The sequence below is a fragment of the Capricornis sumatraensis genome, chromosome 3 (assembly GCF_032405125.1).
Source record: "Capricornis sumatraensis isolate serow.1 chromosome 3, serow.2, whole genome shotgun sequence".
Classification (NCBI taxonomy): domain Eukaryota; kingdom Metazoa; phylum Chordata; class Mammalia; order Artiodactyla; family Bovidae; genus Capricornis; species Capricornis sumatraensis.
The window spans coordinates 152,851,378-152,868,803 of record NC_091071.1 but is presented as its reverse complement, the minus strand read 5'-3'; the positions used below and the strand labels follow the sequence as shown (position 1 = coordinate 152,868,803).

The 17,426-nt window shown below is 40.4% G+C and overlaps 1 pseudogene; it reads right to left on the bottom strand.

The window, feature by feature from the left end:
- Nucleotides 1-7,859: 7,859 nt before the first annotated feature.
- Nucleotides 7,860-17,426, bottom strand: part of LOC138076335 (large ribosomal subunit protein uL1-like) — a 45,572-nt pseudogene continuing 36,005 nt past the window's right edge.

Below are 17,426 nucleotides of genomic sequence, written 5' to 3'. Positions count from 1 at the left end.
ATTTTAATGCTATAATACGTTTCAATTATATCTTTCAAGCAAGTAAGGGCTGTTTTCAGTGTCGTTTGCTAAATTTATTGCACTAAATCTAAAATGGAAAACAGTAGTTAGCTGTAAACACAGAGCTAATGTGTTCTTTCTACTCTAGATCTAATGAGGCTCAAACTTTCACAATGAGAATTTAACAACAATATTTATATAGATGATGAGTCTGGTTCTCTGACCCATATGGTGATATACAGCAATGTTGCAAAGAAGATATCTTCCAGATGGACATTGAAGCCCCAGTCCCATTCATTCCAGTCTCTCTGTTTAGAACTGACAAATGGAGAGGGCAAGGCTGGTTTATTTTATCAACTGATTCAGTAGTCCTTAGATTAGTTAATTAGTTTTGATCTCCTCTAATAGAACCTTTGGAAGATAACTCTAGGATATAATTTTCTAAAAGGTAATATATCATGGCAATGTTTAATTGGGTTCTAAAAATTAGTGTGATTACCTAGGGTTTGTGAGCAGAACGTTTGCATATAAGCCTGGGCTCTCTGTATGACTTTACAAAAGGATTTAGCTTCATGAAGCCTCAGCTACCACATGTGTAAAATGAGGAGAGTAATTCAAAGCCTTAGTCTCCTGTAAGGAAGAGTGCTTTGTAAGTTCTAAAGTACCAGAAAGAATAAGTTTCTGTTTGTATTGTTTATGGGGATTATTTAGCACTGACACAAATCATGGATTGCAATGGGTTGGTTCTGTGATCTTATGTTTACAATGAACTTTTGGCCTATGACTTGCTTTGACTCTTTGGTTAACGATTCCAACAGCCACATGTGAAGGATCCTCTTTTGAGTTGTATGTGGGTGTGTTTTCTTCATATTTTCTGCAGATGTTTCAGCTGAGCATCAAATTCGGCCTCTTGGAGACAGCCATGTGGGAATAGCTGTCATTTTACATGACCTAAGATCTCCTCAGCCAACCCCCTTTTTTCTCCCTACCCAACTTCAATTTCCAGGTAAAGTTCAGAGTTTCATTTAGACAGAAAACTCTTGCCCAAGGGCAAATAGTTATTAAAATCACACAATAAGGACCTAGTTCCTCTGTCCTGTCTTATTGTGGGGTCCATCATTTGCTTTGAGTTCGAAGCCATCTTTGATTTTGCATGTCTCCAGCAGTTTCATGAGATCAATTCATCAAACATATCCTGAATGACTGGGGCTGACAGTTCACCTGTCAGTTTGAGGAATCAATTTCCCAAATAACTTCATATTAGGATAAAATGACAATTTATTTATTCAGTGTTCTGCCCTTTTCATCATCACTACCACACACATAAAACCTTCGAGCTCTAGTATTAGAAACAAAAATCTCTTACTAAACCAAGGAAGAAATTACTGCCTGTTTTGAGATGGTCACATAAAGAGATTAATGCACTCCAGAGGGGTAAATCACTACTGTTTCAATTGTCGCAAGAAGGATCTTACTTCTCTGGAATCATACTAGGTAGGACAGGAAACCCCTATTTACTGGCCACCAGGAGTTGGCATAAGACAAATCCACCAGCACACCCAATTATTCCTCTAGTGAAAATACATGTCATGTGTCAAGATAGCCTTTGGGAAATCGTACAATAGTGTACAGAAACAATATAAATTCATTTTCATCCCTGTTGTCTACTTTTCATTCATAAACATTAGCTTGTAAACAGCTCAGCATGTTACTAGTCTGATTTTTTAATTTTATAATTTACTAAATCAGTGATTCTGTCCCAAACCCCTGCAGAAATCCATTCTCTAATAAACTCAAAAGAGCTTATGGCTGTTAATCTTGTGTCTCTCTTTGCCCTCTAATATTTCTGTAGTGATTCTCCTTCTACTGATGGGAAAATCACCCATGTTATTGTGCTGACTGCCACATGATCAATTTAAAGAATCAGTTACTAACCAAGTACATCACACTTTAGTTATTTCCTTCAGAGCTCACTTATTCTCAGCATAATTTGATGGTACATAGGAGAAAATAACTTTTTTTCCTCTATTTTTACTTCCCCTGTCAGAAAGCAGAAATAGGGTAGTAATAAAAAGATATTTACATTATTGCTTTATGAGAGGGACTGGCTGATGTTAAGGCTTTGAAATTTTTCCAAGAAGGCAAATATCGTGCATCATGCTCCCAACTACCCCACACATTCAGTGAATACTCATCTTGGATTAGAGATGGATCGTATGTGTATGCGTGCTAAGTGCTTTAGTCATGAACGACTCGTTGCCACCCTAAGGACTGCATGCTAAGGCTTCTCTGTGCATGGAATTCTTTGGCCATGCCCTCCTCTAGGGGATCTTCCTGACTCAGGGATGGAACCTGACTCTCTTATGTCTCCTGCATTGGCAGGCAGGTTCTTTATCATTAGCACCACCTGGGGTTAAAGATGGATCATATGGAGTATAGCAAAGGCAAAGTAGCAGAGATAGTAACTCTTTTCAGGCAGAAATCAGTTCTGAAGGCACATGGTTAAGCTTAAGTTCAACACAGACCTGCATCAGTGAACATTTCCACTCAGGCGGTACTTGGGAAGGACACATCCTGAGAAGCCATGGTCAGAGATATCTAGGAGGGTCAGATGAAAACTTAGCTGTTACCAGGGAAGTCCACGCAGAGGGCTAAAAGTGTTAGGGAACCGAAACTGCCCATCTTGGCCAGGCAGGATGATTACAGCTTGCCTGAGTAGTTTCACAACTGGAGAACCCTATAAAAAACTCCATGCTGCTGAAAACTAATCAGTAAAATTTCGGAGGGGCTGAAGTGAGGAAAGCACAAGCTGGAATCAAGATTGCCGGGAGAAATATCAATAACCTCAGATATGCAGATGACACCACCCTTATGGCAGAAAGAGAAAAGGAACTGAAGAGCTTCTAGATGAAAGTGAAAGAAGGGAGTGAAAAAGCTGGCCTGAAATAAAACATTCAAAGAACAAAGATCATGGCATCCATTCCCATCAGTTCAGTTTACTCGCTCAGTCATATCAGACTCTTTGCGACCCCATGAATCGCAGCATGCCAGGCCTCCCTGTCCATCACCAACTCCCGGAGTTCACTCAGACTCATGTCCATCGAGTCAGTGATGCCATCCAGCCATCTCATCCTCGGTCATCCCCTTCTCCTCCTGCCCCCAATCCCTCCCAGCATCAGAGTCTTTTCCGATGAGTCAACTCTTCGCATGAGGTGGCCAAAGTACTGGAGCTTCAGCTTTAGTATCAGTCCTTCCAAAGGAATCCCAGGGCTGATCTCCTTCAGAATGGACTAGTTGGATCTCCTTGCAGTCCAAGGGACTCTCAAGAGTCTTCTCCAACACCACAGTTCAAAAGCATCAATTCTTCGGTGCTCAGCTTTCTTCACAATCCAACTCTCACATCCATACATGACTACTGGAAAAACCATAGCATTGACTAGACAGACCTTTGTTGGCAAAGTAATGTCTCTGCTTTTGAATATGCTGTCTAGGTTGGTCATAACTTTTCTTCCAAGGAGTAAGCATCTTTTAATATCATGGCTGCAGTCACCATCCAGAGTGATTTTGGAGCCCCCAGAAATAAAGTCTGACACTGTTTCCCCATGTATTTGCCTGAAGTGAAGGGACAAGATGCCATGATCTTCGTTTTCTGAATGTTGAGCTTTAAGCCAACTTTTTCACTCTCCACTTTCACTTTCATCAAGAGGCTTTTTAGTTCCTCTTCACTTCCTGCCATAAGGGTGGTGTCATCTGCATATCTGAGGTTATTGATATTTCTCCCGGCAGTCTTGATTCCAGCTTGTGCTTCTTCCAGCCCAGCGTTTCTCATGATGTACTCTGCACAGAAGTTAAATAAGCAGGGTGACAGTATGCAGTCTTAAAGTACTCCTTTTCCTATTTGGAACCAGTCTGTTGTTCCATGTCCAGTTCTAACTGTTGCTTCCCGACTTGCATACAGAGTTCTCAAGAGGCAGGTCAGGTGGTCTGGTGTTCCCATCTCTTTCAGAATTTTCCACAGTTGATTGTGATGCACACAGTCAAAGGCTTTGGCATAGTCAATAAAGCAGAAATAGATGTTTTCCTGGAACTCTCTTGCTTTTTCCATGATCCAGCGGATGTTGGCAATTTGATCTCTGGTTCCTCTGCCTTTTCTAAAACCAGCTTGAACATCTGGAAATTCACAGTTCACATATAGCTGAAGCCTGTCTGGAGAATTTTGAGCATTACTTTACTAGCGTGTGAGATGAGTGCAATTTTGCAGTAGTTTGAGCATTCTTTGGCATTGCCTTTCTTTGGGATTGGAATGAAAACGGACCCTTTCCAGTCCTGTGGCCACTGCTGAGTTTTCCAAATTTGCTGGCATATTGAGTGCAACACTTTCACAGCATCATCTTTCAGGATTTGAAATAGCTCAACTGGAATTCCATCACCTCCACTAGCTTTGTTCACAGTGATGCTTTCTAAGGCCCACTTGAGTTCACATTCCAAGATGTCTGGCTCTAGGTGAGTGATCACACCATCGCGATTATCTTGGTCATGAAGATCTTTATTGTACAGTCTCTCTGTGCATTCTTGCCACCTCTTCTTAATATCTTCTGCTTCTGTTAGGTCCATACCATTTCTGTCCTTTATCGAGCCCATCTTTGCATGAAATGTTCCCTTGGTATCTAATTTTCTTGAAAAGATCTCTAGTCTTTCCCATTCTGTTGTTTTCCTCTATTTCTTTGCCCTGGTCACTGAGGAAGGCTTTCTTATCTCTTCTTGCTATTCTTTGGAACTCTGCATTCAGATGCTTATATCTTTCCTTTTCTCCTTGGCTTTTTGCTTCTCTTCTTTTCACAGCTATTTGTAAGGCTTCCCCAAACAGGCATTTTGCTTTTTTGCATTTCTTTTCCATGGGGATGATCTCGATCGCTGTCTCCTGTACAATGTCACGAACTTCAGTCCATAGTTAATCAGGCACTCTATCTATCAGATCTAGTCCCTTAAATCTGTTTCTCACTTCCAGTGTATAATCATAAGCGATTTGATTTAGGTCAAACCTGAATGGTCTAGCAGTTTTCCCTACTTTCTTCAATTTCAGTCTGAATTTGCCAATAAGGATTTCTTGATCTGAGCCATAGTCAGCTCCTGGTCTTGTTTTTGTTGACTGTATAGAGTTTCTCCCTCTTCGGTTGCAAAGAATATAATCAATCTGATTTCAGTGTTGACCATCTGGTGATGTCCATGTGTAGAGTCTTCCCTTGTGTTGTTGGAAGAAGGTGTTTGCTATGACCAGTGCATTTTCTTGGCAAAACTCTATTAATCTTTGCCCTGCTTCATTCCATATTCCAAGGCCAAATTTGCCTGTTACTCCAGGTGTTTCTTGACTTCCTACTTTTGCATTCCAGTCCCCTATAATGAAAAGGACATCTTTTTTGGCTGTTAGTTCTAAAAGGTCTTGTAGGTCTTCATAGAACTGTTCAACTTCAGCTTCTTCAGTGTTACTGGTTGGGGCATAGACTTGGATTGCTGTGATATTGAATGGTTTGCCTTGGAAATGAACAGAGATCATTCTGTCGTTTTTGAGATTGCATCCAAGTACTGCATTTCAGACTCTTTTGTTGACCATGATGGCTACTCCATGGCAAATAGACTTGGAAACAATGGAAACAGTGACAGACTTTATTTTGGGGGGGCTCCAAAATCACTGCAGATGGTGACTGCAGCCATGAAATTAAAAGATGCTTGCTCCCTAGAAGAAAATCTATGACAAATGTAGACCTCATAGTAAAAAGCAGAGACATTACTTTGCCAACAAAGCTCCATCTAGTCAAAGCTATGGTTTTCCCAGTAGTCATGTATGGATGTAAAGTTGGACCATAAGAAAGCTGAGCACCAAATAATTGATGATTATGAATTGTGGTGTTGGAGAAGATTCTTTAGAGTCCCTTGGACTTCAAGGAGATCCAACCAGTTCATCCTAAAGGAAATCAATCCAGAATACTCACTGGAAGGACTGATGCTGAAGTTCCAATTATTGGCTACCTGATGGGAAAATAATCCAGTTGAGCTATTTCAAATCATAAAAGATGATGCTGTGAAAGTCCTGCACTCAATATGCCAGCAAATTTGGAAAACTCAGCAGTGGCCACAGGATTGGAAAAGGTCAGTTTTCATTCCAATCCCAAAGAAAGGCAACACCAAAGAATCCTCAAACTACTGCACAATTGTACTCATCTCACACACTAATAAAGTAATGCTCAAAGTTCTCCAGACAGGCTTCAGCAATATGTGAACCATAAACTTCCAGATGTTCAAGTTGGTTTTAGAAAAGGCAGAGGAACCAGAGATCAAATTGCCAACATCCACTGGATCATCAAAAAAGCAAGAGAGTTCCAGAAAAACATCTATTTCTGCTTTATTGACTATGCCAAAGCCTTTGACTGTGTGCATCACAATCAACTGTGGAAAATTCTGAAAGAGATGGGAATACCAGACCTCCTGACTTGCCTCTTGAGAAACCTGTATGCAGGTTAAGAAGCAACAGTTAGAACTGGACATAGAACAAACTGATTCCAGATAGGAAAAGGAGTGCATCAAGGCTGTATATTGTCAACCTGCTTATTTAACTTCTATGCAGAATGCATCATAAGAAATGCTGGGCTGGAGGAAGCACAAGCTGGAATCAAGATTGCTGGCAGAAATATCAATGACCTCAGATATGCAGATGACACCACTTTTATGACAGAAAGTGAAGAAGAACTAAAGAGCCTCTTGATGAAAGTGAAAGAGTAGAGTTAAAAATTTGGCTTGAATCTCAACATTCAGAAAATGAAGATCATGGCATCTGGTCCCATCACTTCATGGGAAATAGATGGGGAAACAGTGGAAACAGTGGCTGACTTTATTTTTCTGGGCTCCAAAATCATTGCAGATGGTGACTGCAGCCATGAAATTAAAAGACGCTTACTCCCTAGAAGGAAAATTATGACCAACCTAGACAGCATATTAAAAAGCAGAGACATTACTTTACCAACAAAAGTCCATCTAGTCAAGGCTATGGTTTTTTTCCAGTAGTCATGTAATGATGTGAGAATTGGACTATAAAGAAAGCTGAGCACAGAAGAATTGATGCTTTTGAACTGCGGTGTTGGAGAAGACTCTTGAGAGTTCCTTGGACTGCAAGGAGATCCAACCAGTCCATCTTAAAGGATATCAGTCCTGGGGTGTTCATTGGAAGGAATGATATTGAAGCTGAAACTCCAATATTTTGGCCACCTGATGCAGAGCTGACTCATTTCAAAAGACCTTGATGTTGAGAAAGATTCAAGGCAGGAGGAGAAGGGGACAACAGAGGATAAAATGGTTAGATGGCATCATGCACTCAATGGACATGAGTTTGGGTAAACTCCCGGAGTTGATGATGGACAGGGAGGCCTGGCGTGCTGTGGTTCATGAGGTCGCAAAGAGTCGGACATGAATGAGCCACTGAACTGAACTGATGAGATGAACTGACTCATTGGAAAAGATCCTTATGCTGGGAAAGATTGAAGGCAGGATTATAAGTGGACAATAGAGGATGAGATGGTTAAATCGCATCACCGACTCGATGGACGTGAGTTTGAGCAAGCTCCAGAAGTTGGTGATGGACAGGGAAACCTGAACTTAAAGGAGGGAGTACATGCCAGGCCATATTATTTAAAACCAATCCAGAAGAATTTGAAAAGGGTCCAAAGGAGGAGAGAGGATACAATATGTCCTGCCAACCTCCCAGAAACTCTCACACTAGAATTTGTTTTGGCTAAGTGATGCACAGGCCACCAGCAAGTACCTTGAGTCAGAATAATTAGGGAGAGAAAACCCAGAAACTAACCCCATTACCCTAAAACCTGAGACTGCAAGCCAAGTAGCAGAGCAGTCCTCTTGGGTTTCCTTACTGTCCTGTTCTCCATCCAGGTGTCCCTTCCCAATAAAGTCTTTTGCTTTGTTAGCATGTGCATCTCCTCAGATAATTCCTCTCCAAGTGTTAGACAAGAGCCAACTCTCAGGAATTCCCAGTCTCTGAGCTGGGGTTTCTAGAGAAAATGACAGAAAATATTATTAGTCTCAGGAACAGGTAAATTGGGGTTTGTCTTCAGTATGAGGGTGGTAATTTAGTCACTAAGTCATGGCCAATTCTTGTGACTCCATGGACTATAGCCCACCAGGCTCCTCTGTCCATGGGATTTTCCAGGCAAGAGTACTGGAGTGGGTTGCCATTTCCTTCTTCATGGGATCTTCCAGATCCAGGGATCAAACTCTGTCTCCTGCATAGCAGGCAAATTCTTTACCGCTGAGCCATTAGCAATTCCCTGTCTTATCCTTTCAAAAAATAGGTAGGAGAGCTGGCTTAAAGTTTTCAAAATGCCTTTTGAATTTTCCCCCACCTTCTCCCAAATCTCTTCTCCTTCCAGCAGCTGTCACAATTCTCCCTCTGTCCAGACTCCGCCAGCTCTCCCTTTATTAACTGCTTTTTTTCTGTTTACTTTCTCTACTCTTCTTGTCCCCATCATCAAAGGTGATTAGGTTCTCCAAGTGCATCTTCTCCATCTCACATCTAAAAAAGTGAGCTTAACTCAGTAAACTCTCTTAACTTACTCTATTCACATTCTCATAAAAACAACAGCCTGACTTTTCTCAAAAGAATGAAGTACCAGTTAGTTAGGCAAAACCTATAGTCACTCAGGTACACTTTTAGGAAAATTACTCCACCATGGTCCATCGTTTTACAATCTTCCTTTCATTTATTCATTCACTCACTGACTCACTTGCTCATCTGCTCAAAAAAAAATCATTTGTTAAATGTTAAGTTTTTATTTGCAAAGAAACTGTGTTAGATGTTGAAAAAATAAAATGACCAAGTTATAGTGCCCATTTCAGAAGGTCACAGTCCTTTAGGGAAGACAGTTGTTGTTTAGTTGCAAAGTCGTGTAGGATTCTTTGAGACCCCATGGACTATAGTCCACTAGGCTCTTCTGGCCATGGAATTTTCCAGGCAAGGATACTGGAGTGGGTTGTCGTTGTCTCCTCCAATGGATCTTCCCAACCCAGAGAGTGAACCCATGTCTTTTGTGTCTCTTGCATTGGCAGGCAGATTCTTTACCGCTGAGCCACCGGAGAAAGCCCCAAATTCCAGCTGAGTGTAAGGTAAATATGGACAGAATCATATGGAAGCATAAAATATAAACAATGATTTTCCTGAACAGAAACAGGGAAGGTTTCAAAGCAAAAAGTATATTTGAGATGGTTCTTGGGGGTAAGAGTAGAAATTCATCAAACAGACAAAGGAAGAAACAAACGAAAAATTGCCACACTTATATGTGCCAGAAACTGTGCTGAGCCATTAACATAGATCATGTGGATAATTTTATTTAATCCACACAACAACCCCAATGAGGTAGATAATTTTTTCTTTATCTAACAACTGATGAAATGGGCTCAGAAAACTAAGTTGTCCAAAGGAATGTCAGACAGGGAAAACACATGCAAGGCAGCGTGTATGAAAAGCAAGAAAAATTAGGGAAATGATCAGTAGTTAAATGTGATTATGATGCAATAGGGGAGAAATCCTATGGGAAAAAGTCAAGAAAATGAGACAAGGACCATATCAGGAAAAGTCTCATCTAGAGTTTAAAGTAAATGCATTAAGTAGCATAGAATACTTGAAGAATTTTTCTTTTCTCTTCCTATAATATTTATGACATAGAGAAGAGATGGGTGCCTCTGCCCAAGTCCTTTCCTGCTCTCTACCTGCTTAGCTAATTAATTGCCATTGTGGAATGCTTGCAGTTGGCTCTGGCCCCTAGTCGCATATTTAGATGTTCAAATTCTCCAGCAATAGGAGAAATTTAGGTACACAAAGCAAATACCTTGTATTCTCCTTAGTTTATAACAATAAATTAAAAAGACACAAATAAAAATGATTTTCAGCTAAATCAAGCCTTTTTAATGCTCTCCTTAAATCAGTGATGGAATTGACATGAATGCCTCTGATATGGGCAGTAAGAAGGAAGGAAACTGAAAATGTTAGTCACTCAGTTGTGACATCAACTGTTTGTCACACCATGGACTGTAGCTGCCACGCTCCTCTGTCCATGGAATTCTCTAGGCAAGAATATTGGAGTAGGTAGCCATTCCCTTCTCTAAAGGATCTTCCAAACTCAGACTGAACCCAGGTCTCCACATTGCAGGCAGATTCTTTACCATCTGAGCCATCGGGGAAGCTCAAGAGGGAAGGAAAACTGAGGTTAAAACAAGGATAAAACACAAACAAACAGTTGAACCACCAGGTAGAAACTTCAGCATGACCAGGGAGGTGGAATGCACTCCGAGAATGTAGATAAATGAGAGAACATCTCTCTTTGCTGAACATTTTCTCCCCAGAACTTTGTAATAAATAGACAACTGAGCTCTCTTTGGATGCGGTTTCTGCTTCATGTCCAAAAATGGAAGGTACAAAGGAAAAGCAAAGTAAATGAATAAGTGGCAAACTGACCATATTCCTGCTTCTCAGTGTATGTGGACACATAAATATATTTTGATGTTCCCATGATAATAGCTCTATATCGATGAATAATTCATATGTTACTGGTTCTTCTCTCACCAGCTAAAATAGAGCCCAGCCCAGAGGAAAGAACTTTGATTATAAGCATTTCTGGGAATCCCCATGGGTTAGAAATGCATGTTTTCTTTTTTTTTAATCCCTGCCAATCATCTTATGTAGACTATTTTTTCCCTCTTCTGCTCTGCTTCCTCCCCTTGAGTCATCACTCAAAATCATAGAGCTAATAAGTATTACAACAAATCTATGATTCAAATCCAATTCTATCTGACTCTTTTGTCCATCGATTTGTCCAGACAAGAATACCGGAGTAAGTAGCCATTCCCTTCTCCAGGGGATCTTCCAAGATCCAGGGATCAAACCTGGATCTCCTGCTTTGCAGGCAGATTCTCTACTGTCTGAGCCACTGGGGAACACCCAGCAAATGTTACAACCAAGCCATGACTCAAATCCAATTCTATCTGACTGTGAATCTAATTCTCCTAACTAGACTGGATCAACTGGATCATAATCTTCTCCCAAGAAATAATGGGTCTTGGTCAAATTAGTCCATTTCTAACAATAGTAACCTAGAAGATGTTGACCATATCTTTATGAGCTTTCAGGTCCCAATTTGAACACTCTACTGTTCTAGGAGAAGAAAGTGAAAGGCCAGTTTGTAATCAAAATACCGTTTCATTCATTAATGCAGGTATTTCATTTATTTATTTATTCAATTGACTTTAATTAATTCTTTCAAAATTTTTAATTGCACATATTTATTAACTACATCTATGAACTAGACATTGCTTGAAGCTGATCACATTCTGGGTAACGAGAGAGCCTCTCTCCCCTCCCCCATATTCTTGGAGCCTACAAATGGAACAGAAATTAATGTCTTCAAGAAAATTTCCTTTTCCTAATCCATCTTGCAGATCACGAGACTCATGTTTTCCCTCAGCTCCAAAATCATCAGTGATTAGACAAAAACAGCACAATTCTTTTCCTTATCTTTCAAGGGCCCTGGTGTGATCACAATCTAACTTGCTATCTCTATGGCTATTACTAAAATAATCATGCTACTTTAAACATGATGCAGTCAAAAGCCCACTAGACAAGGAGGGAAGAGAAAAGTAGATTTGAATCTCATCTCTGCCTCTATTAACTCTGGAAACTTAAATAGATAAGTTAATTTCTTTGAGCCCCAGGTACCTCATGTATTAAATTAGAAGAGGGAATATATTTGGATTCAGAATATTTAAACATTACTCATTGAACACCTAATATATATTTGAATTTCACCTGGCATTTTCCCATATTACAATATTCACCTTATTTAAGCCTCATTTTAAAATGAGCAAACTCTAGGCAAATGATGTTGACTTGAATAAAGTTACATACCTACTAATTCCATAGATTTGGTCTGAATAAAGTTATCCTGATTCCACTTTCAGACTCAGCAGATGACCACAAAGGACTCTTCTAATTCAAAATTCTATTCTTGGTAGCTTTATGGTTTTATCTCTATTTCTCATCTACTCAGAATCAACCCTTTAGCCAAAGTTGACTTTCCATTGTTTACCAAACATGCTTTCCTTTGCTGATGGAGCCCTTTTTCCTCCTATCATCTGTTCAATCTCTATGTAACTGAGCAAGATGAACTTCTCTTTTATCCCTTACCATTGGTAGATATCCACTAGCATGTATTTTTCATGGGATTTAAGATATTTCATATTTAAACACACCAAGGTAGCATGTCTGTAAACTAACCTTTAGCAATGTGTTCAAAGTCCCAGTCCTATTATGGGCAAGCATAGCAAAAGCTCATTGGTTTATATTAGGGGTAAATTGCAATAGGGCAATTTCTCAGATAATTCTGACAAGAACAAAATTATTCCACGGTTTAAAACATCACAAAATTTACACTGTCCCCGTATCTGGCATAAGAAATCAGAACATGGAGGATATAAAACATTTGTCCATGCCAGATGATTGGGCCATGGAAAAGGGCATTTCTCTGTTGATTTCAAACACATATGCTGAGACCTAATAATTATTTTGACAAATAATGAGGGAGATAATCCAAGAATCTCAATTTAACCAAGAAGAGTTCACTGTAATTACATTTTATCTCTGATGTTAGTGGAACTCACACCTGAAAGCTTCCAAAGTCCTAAGGGTTATAGCAAGAGGATAGGGAAAGAACAAGTCCAGAAAAGAACAGAGAATAGTTCTACTGTATTTCCTTTTTCATTTGTTTAAACTTTTTATTTTGTATTGAGGTCTAGCCAGTTAACAATGCTGTGAGAGTTTCAGGTGAACAGCGAAGGGACCCAGCCATACATACATATGTATGCATTCTTACCCAAACTCCTCTCCCATCCAGGCTGCTATGTAACAACTGAGCAGAGTCCCATGTGCTATACAGTAGGTCCTTGTTGGTTATCCATTCTAACTAGAAGAATATACATGTCCATGTTTCCTTTTCTGGCTGCTATTTACCCTTAAAGAGATTGTTTTAAAAGCCCACCTGACACAAATGTATCATTTAAATGAATCCACACTAGCTGAGAAGGAAGCTTGTAACCAGAGATGGTGTTAGGACTTCCAAATCTCCTCTTTCTGTACTAGACTTAGCCATGGTCCTTCTGGAACAAGAAGCCTAAAATTCTCTGCTATTTTGTCAAGATCCATCTTAAACACCAACTGCTCCATGAAGTGTGCCTTGATTCTTCAAACTTAAGTGGCTGTGATCATTACCTTCCTTTATTTCATGACCACTTCCTCCTCATCTATCTTTGTCTTTACTCCTAAAGCTCTATTGCTGCTTATATGCCTGTGTATTCAAGCACCTGTCTGCATGCATGCTCAGTCGTGTTCAACTCATTGTGATCCTGTGGACCGCAGCCCACCAGGCTCCTCTGTCCATGGAATTTTTCATGCAGGTACACTGGAGTGGATTGCCATTTCCTACTCCAGGGGATGTTCCTGACCCAGGGATTGAACCTGCATGTCTGACATCCCCTGCATTGGCCGGTGGATTCTTTACCACTGTGCTCATTCAGGCACCTAGTGGAATCATTCAGGCACCTAGTGGAATCAAGATCCTTTTTTCCAAGTGTTCCTTAAAACAATGGTTTCCTCTGACCTGAACTCTATACATGCTCTGGCATGATCTTTCAAGGTGCCTGTCCCCCTATAAAAATCCAAATCACCTTGAAACTCTCCCAGGAGTTCTTTGAATATTTTCCACTCTTGAACCCATGGGCTACTCACATAAATTCAAAGTTTATGTCTCCACAGTTTCCTCCTGACTTCTAAATGCAGAAAGGGATTCATAATAGCCAATTCAACGCTATTTCTCTGGCCTGGTATTAACAGTTTGAAGCTAGAACCACATCAGTGCTTCATAGCATGCATGGAATTTAGTTGTCATATCCTTTAAATGCAGCTAGTATTGTTCTGCCCATCAGTGCCAAGACTGGTAGAGAGTCACTTTTGTCTTTAATTATTTCAGTTTTGTCTCCTTCAGCCACAGCATGCATGAGCCCAAAATGTAATTTTCTAGTACCCACATGGGCTAGTTGAAGTAACTCATAAATATGCTGCTACTTCTGCTGCTACTGCTAAGTCGCTTCATTCGTGTCCGACTCTGTGCGACCCCACAGACGGCAGCCCACCAGGCTCCCCCATCTCTAGGATTCTCCAGGCAAGAACACTGGAGTGGGTTGCCATTTCCTTCTCCAATGCATGAAAGTGAAAAGTGAAAGTTGCTCAGTCATGTCCAACTCCTAGCGACCCCCATGGACTGCAGCCTACCAGGCTCTTCCGCCCATGGGATTTTCCAGGCAAGAGTACTGGAGTGGGTTGCCATCGCCTTCTCCAAACTCATACATATAACTTTCTATATAAAAATAGCTTTTTGCCTGTGGACAAAACCTCCAAAAGTTTCAATCACTCACTAAGGTCAAAGTACCATGTACCTGTCTTTAAGACTCTCATTCAGATCAGAGCCATTAAATGCCTGGTGGCTCAGAGGTTAAAGCATCTGCCTGCAATGCGGGAGACGTGGGTTCGATTCCTGGGTCGGGAAGATCCCCTGGAGAAGGAAATGGCAACCCACTCCAGTATTCTTGCCTGGAGAACCCCATGGACGGAGGAGCCTGGTGGGCTACAGTCCACGGGGGTCACAAAGAGTCGGACATGACTGAGCGACTTCACTTTCACTATATAACTATAAAAACTCATCTAGTCTAATATGACCCTCCAATCACCAATATCAAAAGATCCTGCCCTTACATGAAGTCCGTGGCCAGAAACCATACATCTTGACCCACCATAAGCTTGCCATAAGTGTAATTCGCTTCCCTAAATTCCACTCTGATTTTAATTTCTTAGTGCCACTCATCAATGGAAAACAGATTGGAGGATTTTTAAATTATTACCTGAAAACTGCAGTATCACTCATTCTATTTGTCACTTAGTAGCAAAAGACATGTGCAAGACAGTGCAACCCAAAGAAAACGCTTTATGCAAGGGGATGGACTTCTAGGAATAAGGACAGAGTCAAGGCTCGAATTCTTCCCAAATTTACTAGTCCATAAATCTCCCACATTCACTGATGGAGAGTGACGTATACAGTGGAAAGAAGCCAGGAGATATACTTAGTCATGGAAGAAAACCTCAGGAGTGGGGACAAACCATTTCTTTCTTCACAGTGTCCTATACATCACTAGCAGCATCAAGCAAGAAATTTCTCATTTAATGGATGCTCCATATATAAGCAGTTATTGGCATGAAACTAAATTGGAAAGAAGCCTGGATATTTTCCTTTTTTTACTGTGGCTGAACAGAAAACCTTCATAAATGTGAAAGAAGCAAACTCTCCTGAAATGAATATACATTCCTAACTCCCCCTAGCACACTGGTTTAGTCAAAGGCTGAGATATTTTATTGACTGTAAGAGGTTTAATTAGAGGGTTCTTTAAAATTAAGTTCACAATCAGTCATTTCTCACTCTGGCTCAGGATATGTTTCCAACCAGCTGTTTTAACTGTTTTTTCCCACATGGACTAGTAGGAAATACCAGAGGAGGTTTTCGTTCTGGAAACACCACTGTACTGATTTTCCAGGTGGTTGTCTCAAGGCTTAGCCAAGACCAGGCTTCCCTCATATCTGCATAATTGCAAAATATTAAACTGGAAAGGATAACATAGGCCATTTAGAATTATGCTCTCGTTTTTGCTCAGTTTGAAAAACTAGAGAAAACAAGGGATATTTTCAGACTCCTTCAACATCTGTAATGGCAAAATCCAGGATGGAATGTAGGTCATGTGACCCTGTGAACAGGAATCTCTCGGCTCTGATGTCTTCTTCATAGCCCTTGAACTAAGGGCCACCAATTTGATTGCTCTGTTCTAGTAGCTGCAATGTCATACACTAAGAAAAATGGGAACATGAGCTAAAATAATTATGATTCCACCAAAATCACCTTGCATATTTCTGTTAGGGCCAGGGATGGGGAGGTGCAGACATTCTTCATCTAAAGCTGTTTGACCTCTGTGTGATTGAAAGCAACATCTGGTCTCCAGGCTTCCAACAGTGTTTCTCCTATCAAGAGGTAGCCAATTGCAGACATATGTAACATTTCCTCAACACATTGTGTTGACATCACTGACATATACCTTATTTGAACAACGGGCAGCCAAGCTTCTCAACACCTTTAAATCTGAAGCAATTCCAACCCAAGATGGCAGAAGGGCCATTCTCTGCTTAGACTTTTCCACAGAGAGATTCAGAGTGAGTCCAGATCCCATGCAGATCACTCCCCACTATGTTTTTCTTCTGCTTTGTATCTTGTCACTTAAATCCCAAATCATTCCCTTTCATATAATAAATGTGAATCACAGAACACAGACTTAAAGCCATGAACAGGTTTATGGCCTACAAAATACAATGGATATGTGAGCAAACTCTGAGAGCTGTAAAGGACACGCAAGCCTGGCGTGCTGCAGCCCACAGGGTCACAAAGAGTCAGACACGACTTAGCAACTGAACAAATTTTAAATTTCAGCCACCCAAAAGCCCTCAGATGAAACACTCCCTTTTACAGCTGTCATGTCATAACTTAATTCTTACTCTAAGCCCCCAGTCACCCTCTAATTCATTCTTTCCTATCCACCTCTCTATATCCCTGCTATTTTATACTTAATGAAGTTGGCAGGCAGATATCTCCAACTACCCAAATAGTGCCCGTTAGTCCAGAAAGGAAATGTAGCTGGCCAGAAGCCACTTAAGTAGTTTGTGGCAAAACTAGGATCAGAACTGGGGACCGGATTTTAATTTCCATATTTATCCTGAAAGATCAAAATAATACACTCAAGAATTACTAATGTGCCATGAAAATGCTGTTATTATTTGCATTTTTTTTTTAGTGTCATTCCTAGTTACAGCAGGTAGAAGTATCTTCTGGATCATATTTTCTCAGTCAAGTGGCTGAAATAGCTCCTTACTTTGTGAATCATGTTGATATCAGGGGCATTGCTTGGCTTTTATCCTAGATCATTTCTTCACCTTGACTTTTCTCATTCCCCCCTTTTACCTCTAAATGCTATTTACTGAGAACTTGTTACATGCTATGCACTATTTAAAGTGAATTAACTAATTTGACCCTCATGGGAGGTAGAAATTGGTATTACCCTTATTTACAAATGAGGAAAATGAAGTACAGCTAGTTAGAAACAGAAACAGGATTTAAACCCAGACAGGTTCTAGAGCCCATGCCAGGTCACAGTGCTGTAATCCCTCAAGACATCCACCAAAAGCTTCAGAGCTATAGGGTCAGCTTCAGTAGCTATATATAATT